Genomic DNA, 12,314 nt, shown 5'->3' with positions numbered 1-12,314 from the left:
CTGGCTGTCTCTCTGTCACATAAATATAAATAAAATCTTAAAAAAATAATAAAATAAAAAGCCTTAAAAATACACAAAGCAACGAGGGGACCATCTAGGTAACACACTGAAACAATGAGTTTCATAAGAGTGATGCAGAAATGAAATAAAGAATGTCAATTGCACTAAGAAATAAAGAAAGCAGAGACGGTGCCTGTGCATACTAATTTTGGCTCAAAGAGAATAGAACCCTTTTCTGAATATGCATGAAACTAAACATCAACTTTTGAAAAACACTTCAACATTTGAAAAGACTTCAGTGTTTGCACATCCACTGTATTTTCAAAGTAATACTTCTTAGATTCTGTCCAAGGATTTCCTCACACACATCATTTAACAGACAACAATATTCAATATTATTACGTTTGGGAGGATGAAGAAAAAAAAATTAAAATAAACACCCTGGTGACCATTAGAAATTGCTTGAGACAAACATGAAAAATGAAATCTTTATTTTAAAAAATCAAATTAAGGAAAATTTAAGCACTACATACTGAATGAATGACCATTTGATGATACCAAAAAAAGGTATATAGAAAAAAATACATTACAATTCCAAGATAAAGGCTTTCCCATCTAAATCATTAACTGTTAAAATAAAAGATAAGAATAGCAGAAGTGGTGGCAGGCGTAGCAGTGTGCATTACAGTATACTCTTGGCTTTTATACATGCTTGGAATTCTCCATAACTTAAAATGATAAGTTAAACTTCAAAAGGAAAGAAAAAGTACATTTTTCTGGATATTAAGGATCATGTGACCTTTTTAAGGATCTTACTTTTTTTTAACGCACAATAGTCACTTTTAATGCACGATAGTCAGGGATTTTTTTTTTAAGATTTATTTATTTATTAGAGAGAGAGAGAACACGTGTGCACGTGTGAGTTGGGAGAGGGGCAGAGGAAGAGAATCTCAAGCAGACTCCGAGCCAAGCACAGAGCCCGATGCAGCACTTTATTCCACCACCTGTGAGATCATGACCTGAGTCAAAACCAAGAGTCAGGGGCACCTGGGTGGCTCAGTCGGTTAAGCGTCTGCCTTCAGCTCAAGTCATGATCTCAGGGTCCTTGGGACTTAGCCCCACGTCAGGCTCCCTGCTCCACAGCGAGCGTGCTTCTCCCTCTCCTTCTTGCTTGTGCTCTCTGTCGCTATCTCTGTCTCTCGCTCTCAAATAAATAAATAAATTCTTTAAAAAAACAAAACCAAAAACAAACCAAGAGTCAGACACTTAACCCACTGAGCCACCCAGGTACCCTGGGTCTTACTTTTAATAAAGAACAAATATCTCTGAATGAAACAAAAATCAAGTAAGTATTAAATCTTAACTAGTTGGCTCAAATAGTTATGGAGATGGAGGAAGAATAGAAAATTTTCAAGTGCGTCATTTCTTGGTGATCAAAAAGCATTTTTATCTCTCCAGAAGTATAGGCGTTTCCCAATTCCAAGATGGAAAAAACATGTGCCCAAACTACTGATATTCAAAACTAGTCAGATAAAGGAAAGATGTGATTTTTAAATCTTAGACTCATGTGAGTCTCAAAGGTTTTTGTGTTTGTTCAGAGGCAAGTAGAAGGTCCCAATAAAAAGAATATGGAAGAAGAAAGAAGTTCTATACTTTCTTTTCTACCTGTCATATCAAGATATGCAATATTTTCGACAAATAAATTCTTTCATTTCTCCTGAAACCAAAGAACATGGAATTTCTCTTAAAGATGTTAAAGGAAAAATGTAAAAAGCAAGACATGCTCAAATCAATCAATGAAAATTGACTAAGGGCTTCCTATGTGCCAAAACCAACCAAAATGAAAAGTTTGGCTTATGTCTGTTTTTATGTTACTATAAACAATAAAAATTTTTATGTTTTTAACCAAAATACAAATACCAATAAAATTAATAATTTATATTTTTCTAGGATTCATAGGACTTCACGACAATGACTTTGGTATTGAGGATAAAGTCTTAACATTTTCTGGATTCTCTTGGAGATTAAGATAACACGTAGGTGTGTTACAAGAGAAATAAAATCCTGTCATATATTATTAATCTACCACCCACAGGAATTAATTCTCACACACTGTCAAAGTAAATTAGAAGAGTATTTCTTGGCTGAAATTTGCCTGTATATATCAAAATTGTAAAATTTTTAAAAATTATGCATAGCTGTTGACATAACAATTACACATCTATGAATTTATACTAAGGAAAAGCATCAAATATGTAATCAAAAATTCAGTTGCAAGGATACTTGTTATAAGTTGAAAAAGCACTCTAAATTTCCAACAATATTATAAAGTGTGATATGGAATAAAATGTATTCCAAATGTTTGAAAGCTATATACCATTTAAATTATAGAAGAATATTCAATGCCTGGGGGAAGAATTTCAAAGTAGATGTCGTCTATTTAGAAGCCATCACTTTTGCTATGCCAACTATGGGGAAAAGGATACATAATAAAAAACATATTTTTATAGACACTGGAGATCTATGGAAACAACAATTAAAAACATCATTGAAATGAAACTTCAGAGAGGAAAGTGCCCTTCCAAGATGAGCTGAATTGTTTTGTCTTCTGTAGGGGCGTTTGCGCATTCTGACCACAAGACGAGGCTTGGGCTTGGCATAGGCAGAGAAACTTCCTATCTGAAACTCTACCACGGAAAAGAGAAATTAGTAGATTTTCTGATAGTTGCATGGGTTGGCATGATGGAATGAAACCTGGAGGAGACTCAAACATATAGCCAGTTTTCTCCACAGGACATTTGTTGAATGCTGGGTTGTGTAGGAGGCTGGGAGATGAGGTAGGGCTGGGATGGCAGAGTGAAATCTCCTCAAGCCTGGCAGGACTTAGAAGTAAAGTGCCATTAGTGAGAGGAGCCTGCAACAAATATATGACAGTCTCCTCCTTAAAAAAATTACCAAGTTTTAGAGCTGTACGAAATGAAAGAACAAAGAGTCAAACTCAAAACTTCAAAGGGCAGATACAGATCACCGACAGTACTTAGGGATAAGGAGATAGAGACCTGCTTCACTCTCAATCAAAAGCTGAGACAAAATCAAGACAGATTGGGTCAACTAAAACTGAAACCCAGACCAACTCAATTCAATTGCATTTTTCTATAAAGATTTATTGATTTATTTGAAGGGGGAGGGGCAGAGGGCAAGGGAGAAAAAATCTTTTTTTTTTTTTTAAAGATGTTATGTATTCATTTGAGCGACAGAGACAGAGAGAGCACACAGCAGGGGGAGAGGCAGAGGAAAAGGGAGAAGCAGACTCCCCGCTGAGCCGGGAGCCAGATGTGGGGCTCCACTCCAGGACCCAGAGATCATGACCTCAGCTGAAGGCAGATGCTGAACCACCTGAGCCACCCAGGCGCTCCAGGGGAGAAAGAATCTTAAGCAGACTCTGTGCTGAGTGCAGAACCCCATGTAGGCTCAATCTAAGGACCCTGAGATCATGTCCTGAGCCAAAACCAAGAGTCAGATGCTTAACTAACTGTGCTACCCAGGAACCCCAACTCAATTGCATTTTTTGAAGTCATCAGCTTCTTATCCTATCTGGCTAACAAAGGAAAGTGAGAACTTTCTGTGAGAGAAAAGAAACCATCTTCAGTCTTAAAAATTCTGAAATACAAAATGTATGGGATATAATAACTATGAGACATGCAAAAAGTCAGAAAAATGTAACTAATAAACAACAGAGCAAAAACAGACAACAGAGTAAAAACAGACAACAGCAGCTGACTCAGAGATAACTCAGATGTTGGAGTTTATAAACAAAGAGTTTAAACTAATTATTACAAATATGATAAAAATCAAGAAAAAGATGGACAAAAGGGATAAAAAGATAAACAATTTCAATAGAGGGTTGAAATCTTAAAAAAAGAATCTTTGTGTGGGTTTAGTAGCAGACTAGACAGAGCAAAAGACAGATTTGGTGAAACGAACAGGTCAATACAAAGTATCTAAATGGAAGCAGAGAGAAAGAAAGGGGGAAAACACAACAAAGCATGAGACATATGGGACATAGTTAAATTGTCTAACATATGTATTATTGTAACTCCAGAAAGAAGAGAGAGAGAATAGAGAACACAAAAAATATCCGAAGACATAATGGCCAAAAATATTCCTAAACCGTTGAAAACATTAACGCACAGATTCAGGAAGCTCAGCAAACTTCAAGTAGGATAAAATGAAATAATCACAGTCTAAATGCTGAAACCAAAGACACAGAAAAATTTAAAATCAGCCAGAGTGAAAAAGATACATTACCTATAAAGGAACAATAAAACTGATAGCTGACTTAGCAATACAAACTATGGAAGCCAAAAGAAACACAATGACATTTTCAGAGTGACAAAAAGAAAAAAGAAAAAGTATAAGAAAGATGTCTTCAAACAAGCAAAACTTGGGAGGATTAACTGCCAGCATATCCACACTACAAAAAATACTAAAAGTACTTCTTCAGACTAAAGAAAAATAATTCCAGTTGAAGCACTGAACTGCAGAAAGAAAGAACATCAGAAACAGTAAATAGGTGACTGTACATAAAAACTATTAACATTTTAAAAACTGTTGAATATTTAATTTTTTAAAACATTTTATTTATTTATTTGACAGAGAGAGAGACAACCAGCGAGAGAGGGAACACAAGCAGAGGGAGTGGGAGAGGAAGAAGCAGGCTCCCAGTGGAGGAGCCTGACTTGGGGCTCGATCCCAGAACGCTGGGATCATGCCCTGAGCCGAAGACAGACGCTTAATGACTAAGCCACCCAGGCGCCCCAAAAACTGTTGAATATTTAAACTTCACTAAGTTTCTTTCCTTGTTCAGGAGGTGGTAAAGTACAAATTTAAGGTGGACTATAAAAATCAAGGATGTAGATGGCAATCTCTAGGGAACTACCAAACTAATAATATAAAAAGTATTAGTAAAGGGCTAATAAAGGATAAAATAAAACACTAAATTAATAGAAAATAAGGGGGGAATGGAAGACTAAAAGAAAAAAGAATAATGAAACAAATAGAAAATAAACAGCAAGATGGTAAACATAACTGCAAATATCAGTTATCACAATAAATATAAATGACCCAAACATTATGAATAAAAGAGATTTGTCAAGTGAGATTGAACAACAGCAAAGAAAGAAAGAAAGAAAGAAAGAAAGAAAGAAAGAAAGAAAAAGAAAGAAGGAATTTCAATTATGTACATTTAAGAGACATGCTTTAAATATAAGGACAGAGTTAAGTTGAAAGTAAAATGATGCATAAAGATGTATCGTTCAAATATTAACCAAAAGAAGTTTTTTGTGATTATATATTAATATCAGACAAAACTAACTTTAAGGCAAAAGTTATTACAAGACATAGGAGGGACATTTCATAATAATAAAAGGGTAAATTCAATGAAAAAATTTATAATCCTAAACATAACTATTAACATGGCTTCAAAGCATATAAAAGCAAAAATTGCCAGGAACTAAAAATTAGACAAATTTACATTCATAGCTGGAGATTTTAAAAACTTCTCTCAGTGATGATCAAACAAGAAGACAAAAAATATCAATGAGGATATGGAAAATTTGAATAACAAAATTAATCAAGTTAATCTAACTGACTTACGTGGAACACTACACCCGACGATGGTGTACCATATCCTGGGCCATAAGGCACTTACCAACAAATTTCAAAGAACTGAAATAATGCAGAGTGTGTTCTCTTGACACAAGAGAATTAAACTAGAGAACAAGGAAGAAATGTATGTTCGGACACTGGGCAACTTTCTTCCTAATAACCCAGGGATCAAAAAGAAATCATGCTGAAAATGAAAAGACATTTGAGCTGAACTATATTGAAAGTTCAATATATCAAAATTTCTGGGATGCAGAATAATTTATACCTTTAAATGCCTATGTTGGATAAAAAGCAAGGTTGAAAAATCAATGCTGTAAGCTCCCATCTAGAAAAATTACAGCATAGTATCCCCAAAGTAGAAGGAAAGATATAATAAACGAGTGAGCAGAAATGAATGAAATAAAAAGTTCAATAAAAAAAATTGGCAGTGCCAAAGGTTGGTTCTATGAGAAGATAAATAAAATTATAAACTCCAAGGCAAACTGCTCATCAGACAACGAGAGAGAGAGAATATAAATTATTGTTACGCTACACTATCAGGAATAAAAAGGAGGTCATTAGTATAGGTCTTATTAGCATTGAAAAGAAAGTAAAAGGAGGGGTGCTCGGCTGGCTGGCTTACTTGGGAGAGCATGTGACTCTTCATCTCAGGGTTGTGAGTCCAATCTCTGGGTGCAGAGATTATTTAAAAATAAAATATATTTAAAATTTTTTTTAATTTTTAAAATATTTTTTATTTTTCTAAAGATTTATTTATTTCAGAGCATGAGTCCACGCATGCACGTGAGTGAGAGAGAGAGAGAGAGCAAGCATAAGCAGGGGGATGGGCAGAGAGGGAGCCCAATGCAAGGCTCAATCCCAAGACCCTGGGATAATGACCTGAGCCCAAGGCACAGGCTTAACTGACTGAGCCACCCAGGTGCCCCCAAAATAAAATCTTTAAAAGTAAAAAGATATTCAGAGTAACTTTATGCCAATAAATATGGCAAGTTAGGTAAAATGGAAAATTTTCTTGAAAACCACATAGTAACATGATTTAAGGAAAAAAATGGAAACTTTGTATAATTCTATATCTATTACAGAATTTATAACAATCTGAAATTACTTTTTATTCTATCATCTATCTCCCCCCCTAGAGTGTAAGTTCCATGAGAGCAAGTTCCAAGACTGACAAGGACCTTGTCAGTCTTGTTGGCCACGGAGTCTCCGATGCCTGAATCATCAGGATGCCTGACACGTTGCAGGTGAATATGAAATACTTGTTGAATGAAGAAAGTCTGAATCCACTTCTTACCAAGAACCAGGGTGAGACAAGTGATAAATACAGTGGTTCATAGAAGACTCAGATAATCTATTCACTGTCTTCAGTAGTCTAACCCTTGACTTTGATAAAAACCATATGACCATAAGCCACACCCTTAGATCACATTAAATTATGCATTGCATATCACCTTCACCACATTACATTTTAAAGTTGTTGAAATTTACTATTTAATAAAAATATCAAGGATATGGTTTGTATAGCTTTCACTGTTGTCTATTGAGCATCTTATAAGAGAAATTCCTTTAATTTATTGCTAGAGAGCACACAGTTGTTTCTGAAGAATAGCATATGATTCTTTTTTCATGCTCTACTGAAATGCCTATTGGCTTGGAGGTCAGTTATACCAAGCACGTTGATCCTTATTATGGGCATATTTGTATTCTCTAGTTCCTTGATGCTAATTTTCCAAACATAGTTTATCATTTCATTGGTTTTTTTTTAAGACTCAAACTTGATAAATTATTGTTAAAATGCCGATGCTAAAATAACATTAAAATATAGATGTTAACATATAGATGTTAAAAGAATGAAACTATCCATTTTAGCTGAAGGTGATGTATCAGTCATTTTAGGGTAAATGTATCACAATATCAAACACTTGCAAATCCCAGTAGCTAGCAATACCTGTTCATGCTACATTTCTATGTTGGTTGGCTCAGCTTTGCATCACATTGTTTCCTTCTGGGACTCAGACTGAAGGAGCAGTTTTCTCCAGAAAATGACCAAGGAAAAATACACACAGCACAACCACAACACAACTTTTAAAGCTTCTGCTCAAAATGAGCATCAGTCAAGACACACACCCAAACTGGTGTCATTGGTGGGATCGATTGCCTTCCTATGAACAGGGATAGTACATTTCTAACAATAATATGACATAGCACAGATGATGTTCTCCACCCAAGAGAACTGTGATTAATACCAAATAGTAACAATACCAAACAGACACACCTGTAATAGCTGCCCCTCATTACTGAGCACCTATTAGGTACATTGCATTAGAAGCTTCAAGCATAATATTTCTAATTCTGACAATTCTTTACTAAGGCAGAGAGGGTTCTCTCAAGGTTACTGATCAGGACACTAAAGACTGGACATATTAAGTCATGCACATTAGAAGTGGTAGAGTAGGAACTTGACCCAATTCTGCTCAATTCCAAACCTGAGCTCTCTTCTTGGTATCACCCTGCCTATCCTTTGGTGTATGTTCAAAAAAAATTTTTTTAGTCCTTTTTAATTACTTTCTGGGTTTTTTGTTTTGTTTTGTTTTGTTTTGTTTTATTTTGTTTTTTTAGTAAAAGGGAGTTGGGTGAAACTGGAAAAATTATGAGAAATAAAAGCAGGAAGTACTGCTTTTATATCAAGGATAAAGTTTATATTCTATATACAACAGAAACAGGTATTGATACATTCTTGGAAAGAATGGTGTTTGTCACAAAATATATTTGATTGATCTTATTAGAGACTAATATTTTTAATAGACTGATATGGCAATACTGCTGAATGAGCCCATAAAAATGCCCCAAAGAAGTTTTATGTTGTTGAAAACTTGACCATTTAACTAGCAAGAGGATAAATGAATGTGAACGTTAGTCCTTACATTAAGAAATCTATAAACAATGATTAATAGTGTAAAACTACCTATAAAGATAGAGAAATAAAATGGCTAGAGGTGAGTAAGCTAAATTAAAGATGACTTCATGAAATAAAGAAATCTTAAGGATGAAGCCAGATATTCACATCTTGAGAGGATTCTAGTGACTACATTTGAGTAACTGTATGAAGTTATGTCCACTATTGTTGATTTTTTTCCTATTTTAATACTAAATGTTTACTGGAAAAAGTAAATACTTTGCATTCTTCAATTCATTATTACATTGAAAAGATGCAAACTTCTTAGTCAAGCTTCCAAAGCAATGGATTTTTGTTCAAGGCTGCTAAGCTTATTATTAGCAACTGTATTTATCACCTGATTGCAAACTAGCTCTAAAAGAGGCAAGTACTTGATTATGAAGTGAGTGATGAAGTCTTTATAACAAAGACAGTTCATTTTTTGCATCTGCACTGAGATGTTCAACAAAGTCAAGAATAAAGGAAATATTCTTGAGTTGATTATTTCTAGCTAAAGAGCATCTACTTTCTATCAAAGAAGAAACTGAGCTCAAGTCAAGTTCTCTCAATTTAGCTGTCATTTTTCCTGCTTTGTGATAGAACAGCTGTGATTCTTTCTGGGAGACATAAAAGTAATTAAATTAGAATTTCATGGGGCTTTGCATCTCTAGGGATATTTCTTAAATTATCACTCATAAAATAACTCTCAGACAAAGCAGGACAGCATAAGAAGAAAACTAGTGCCAAATCACTCTGCTAATTTGGTCTGTAGATGGGGGGGGGAATCCTCTCTTCATTTCAAACTACTTATTTGTATATGATGCTTATTATAACAGAAAAGTCAGGAAGAAAATAAAATAACCCCAAATTCTAACTATCTTCTTCCAGTACATTTGCTCTTCATAGACTTTTTTTTTTAAAGAGAATCATGTTATTTTTATAATCTGTTTTTAAATTTTGATTGGATATCATGATGCATGTTACTACCAAATATTTTTTTTTAAAACCACCATTTTCTCCTGAGTATAAACCCAAAAGAACTGAAAGCAGGAAACTCAGATATTTGTACACCAATGTTCATAGCAGCATTATTCACAATGGCCCAAAAGGTGAAAACAAGACAGATGTCCATCAACGGATGAATGGATAAATATAATATGGTGTATACATAAAATAGAGTATTATTCAGGCTTAAAAAAGAAAATTTTGACACATGTTACAACATGGATGGACCTTGAGAACATTATGGTAAGGGAAACAAGCCACTTGCAAAGAAGTCAAATGCCATATGATTCCAACTATATGAAATACCTAGAGTAGTCACATTCATAGAGGTGACTGCCAGGGGCTGGGAAGAGGGGAAAATTGGGAGTCGTCTAATGGGTATAGAGTTTGAGTCCTGTAAGATGAGAAGTGCTGTGGATGGAGAGTGGTGATGGTTGCACAGCACTGAGAATGTACTTAATGCCACTGAACTATACACTTCAAACAGTTAAAATGCTAAGTTTTATGGCACCTATATTTTTACCACCAAAGCCCAAACCCACAATTTTGAATGAATGATATTTTATCATATGGGGAGGTTATCCTTCATTTAGTATTTTCCCCAAATGTTGGACATTTAGGTTTCTTCCAATTTTTTGTTACCATAAAATTCAACATAGTAAACAATGTTGCAAATACATCTTTGCTTCCATATCTGCTGTTTCTTTAGGATAGTTTCCAAAGGACATATCTGGACTTAAGAACATGAATTATTTCAAGGCTCTTGATGCATAATGCCAAATTGCTTTCCAGAAAGGTCTTACCAATTCACTTTCCTAAGAGCAGTGCAGGAGAGAGGCCTTTCCATTGCATTCATGCCAAAATAAAGTATTCTCATCTCTTTTCATCTTTGCCAATTGATAACAATGAGAAAACACAGCTTGGAATTTTAACATGTTCTTATTCGATTGCTCTTGAGAGTGAACAGTTTTCATATGTTTATGACCAGTCTAAACTTAGCCTTCCAATAACTGCCAATTCTCTCAAATTAAAATGTAAAACCCATATTCTAAGGAGGCTGGGAAGATGGGAGGAGACACATTTGGGAAAGTTCTGAAGGGCAGGTAAAAGTGGGGTCAGGGATTTAAACCTGCTCTTTAAGGATGTGAAGAACAGTAAAGATTTAGGAGGAAGGGAGTGACAGCAAAATATGGAGAAAACCTAAACCTTTGCTAAAAAGAGAATAAGCATATTGTGGTTATCTATTCAATACCATGGCTTCACTAAGGAGAATCTCCAGGTGCAGAGAACTGTATCCACATAGTCGAAAAACTCCATAAACGACTGTGATGTTCAGCCAGGCTTGGAAACAATCCTTTTAATTCACCGAGTGAAATCACTCCTATGCTTCCATGTTCTCCTTCCTCTTTAGCATAATGCTTGGCAAACATCTATTTTTCTCACTCAACCCTCTGACAACAGAGTTACCCAAAGCAAGCCTTAGTTGCTCTCCTTAGGTGCTCACTACTTGTTAGTTGCAATTAGGAACCGCCACAGTGACATCCTGAATATTACCATTCCTGGATTCCAACTTGGTCAGGCTATCACAGAGCTTCATCCAAACTATCATTTGCTGGGGGTGACATTAAAGCAAGGTCAAGGCATGCAACCAATTGACCAGGGTGCTTGTTTATAAAACAACTGTGGGCACACGGTATGCTCTACCCAGATCTCCAGGTCATCTGTTTGTCCCTTAGGAGCCATCTACATCTGGACATCAATGAGCTAGGGGCCATGCTGAGTTACTATGAACTCTTCAGGCTTTGAGTTAAAAAAAAAAAAAAAATCTAAATGTGGAAACTCACCTAACAGACACAATGAAGGACTGACCAAAAATGGTGTCAGTGGAATGATGGTGAGATAAAACTCTGGGGGGCACAGAGGGTAGTGGAAATGGAGATAACACAGAGAAAGATATCTTGAAGCCAAGGAAAAGAAAAAAGGGCTAATCTGGCAAATGGAAAATAGGCATTGGCCTCTATTTGCATGTCGATTGGCCTGTTACATAACTCTCCCAAAGTAAAGCCAACCCCATTAATAATGTAAAAACTAAGTAGTTATTAGGCACACATTGCTGTTTGAATAGCACTGTCACTGACGTAAAAGAAAATTAGTTGATAAGGCAAAGCTGTCTGTCCTTTCGCAAGTTACTATGGAAAAACGAACATATTAATGCTAAAAACCAGCTTAATGCTTTCAATTTCCTGGGTATAGATCTTTTTTGGCATTACAACAGGAGAGACATAATTACACGAATACTGTACAGGCACCTAATTTCCTTTCAAAGTTCTGAAAATGACTTCATCTCTCCCTTTAAGAATGAGAATACCATCACGTCGAAAACCAAATATGATTTCAAACATGATTGGCCTATCCCACATGACCCCACAACAGCTCTCGTATGTGAAATTAAGTATACAAACTCTGTAATTTTTCCCTCACCAGCTAAATGTTCAGCTAGACGCAGAAAGAAGAGAAAGAAACCCCTTAAGAATATTTTAGGAAAAGGGAAACTTAATCCAGTTAGTGTTCATGTTGAATGTGGATAAACATAACAATACATAAAGAAATACAAAATATTTTCACATATTCTACACTAAAGCTATAGCACTAGGTACCTGCTAAATTCCAGGACTTTAATATACTTTGCTTCTTTTAATTCTCACGA

The 12,314-nt window shown here is 35.3% G+C and overlaps 1 protein-coding gene across 1 annotated transcript in view; it reads right to left on the bottom strand.

The window, feature by feature from the left end:
* Positions 1-12,314, bottom strand: part of MAP3K5 (mitogen-activated protein kinase kinase kinase 5) — a 190,631-nt gene that overhangs the window by 91,337 nt on the left and 86,980 nt on the right. The gene's annotated exons all lie outside the window — the stretch shown is intronic.

The sequence above is a fragment of the Ursus arctos genome, unplaced genomic scaffold, assembly GCF_023065955.2.
Source record: "Ursus arctos isolate Adak ecotype North America unplaced genomic scaffold, UrsArc2.0 scaffold_13, whole genome shotgun sequence".
In the NCBI taxonomy this organism is placed as follows: Eukaryota; Metazoa; Chordata; class Mammalia; order Carnivora; family Ursidae; genus Ursus; species Ursus arctos.
This window is presented reverse-complemented; position numbering and strand designations above follow the sequence as displayed.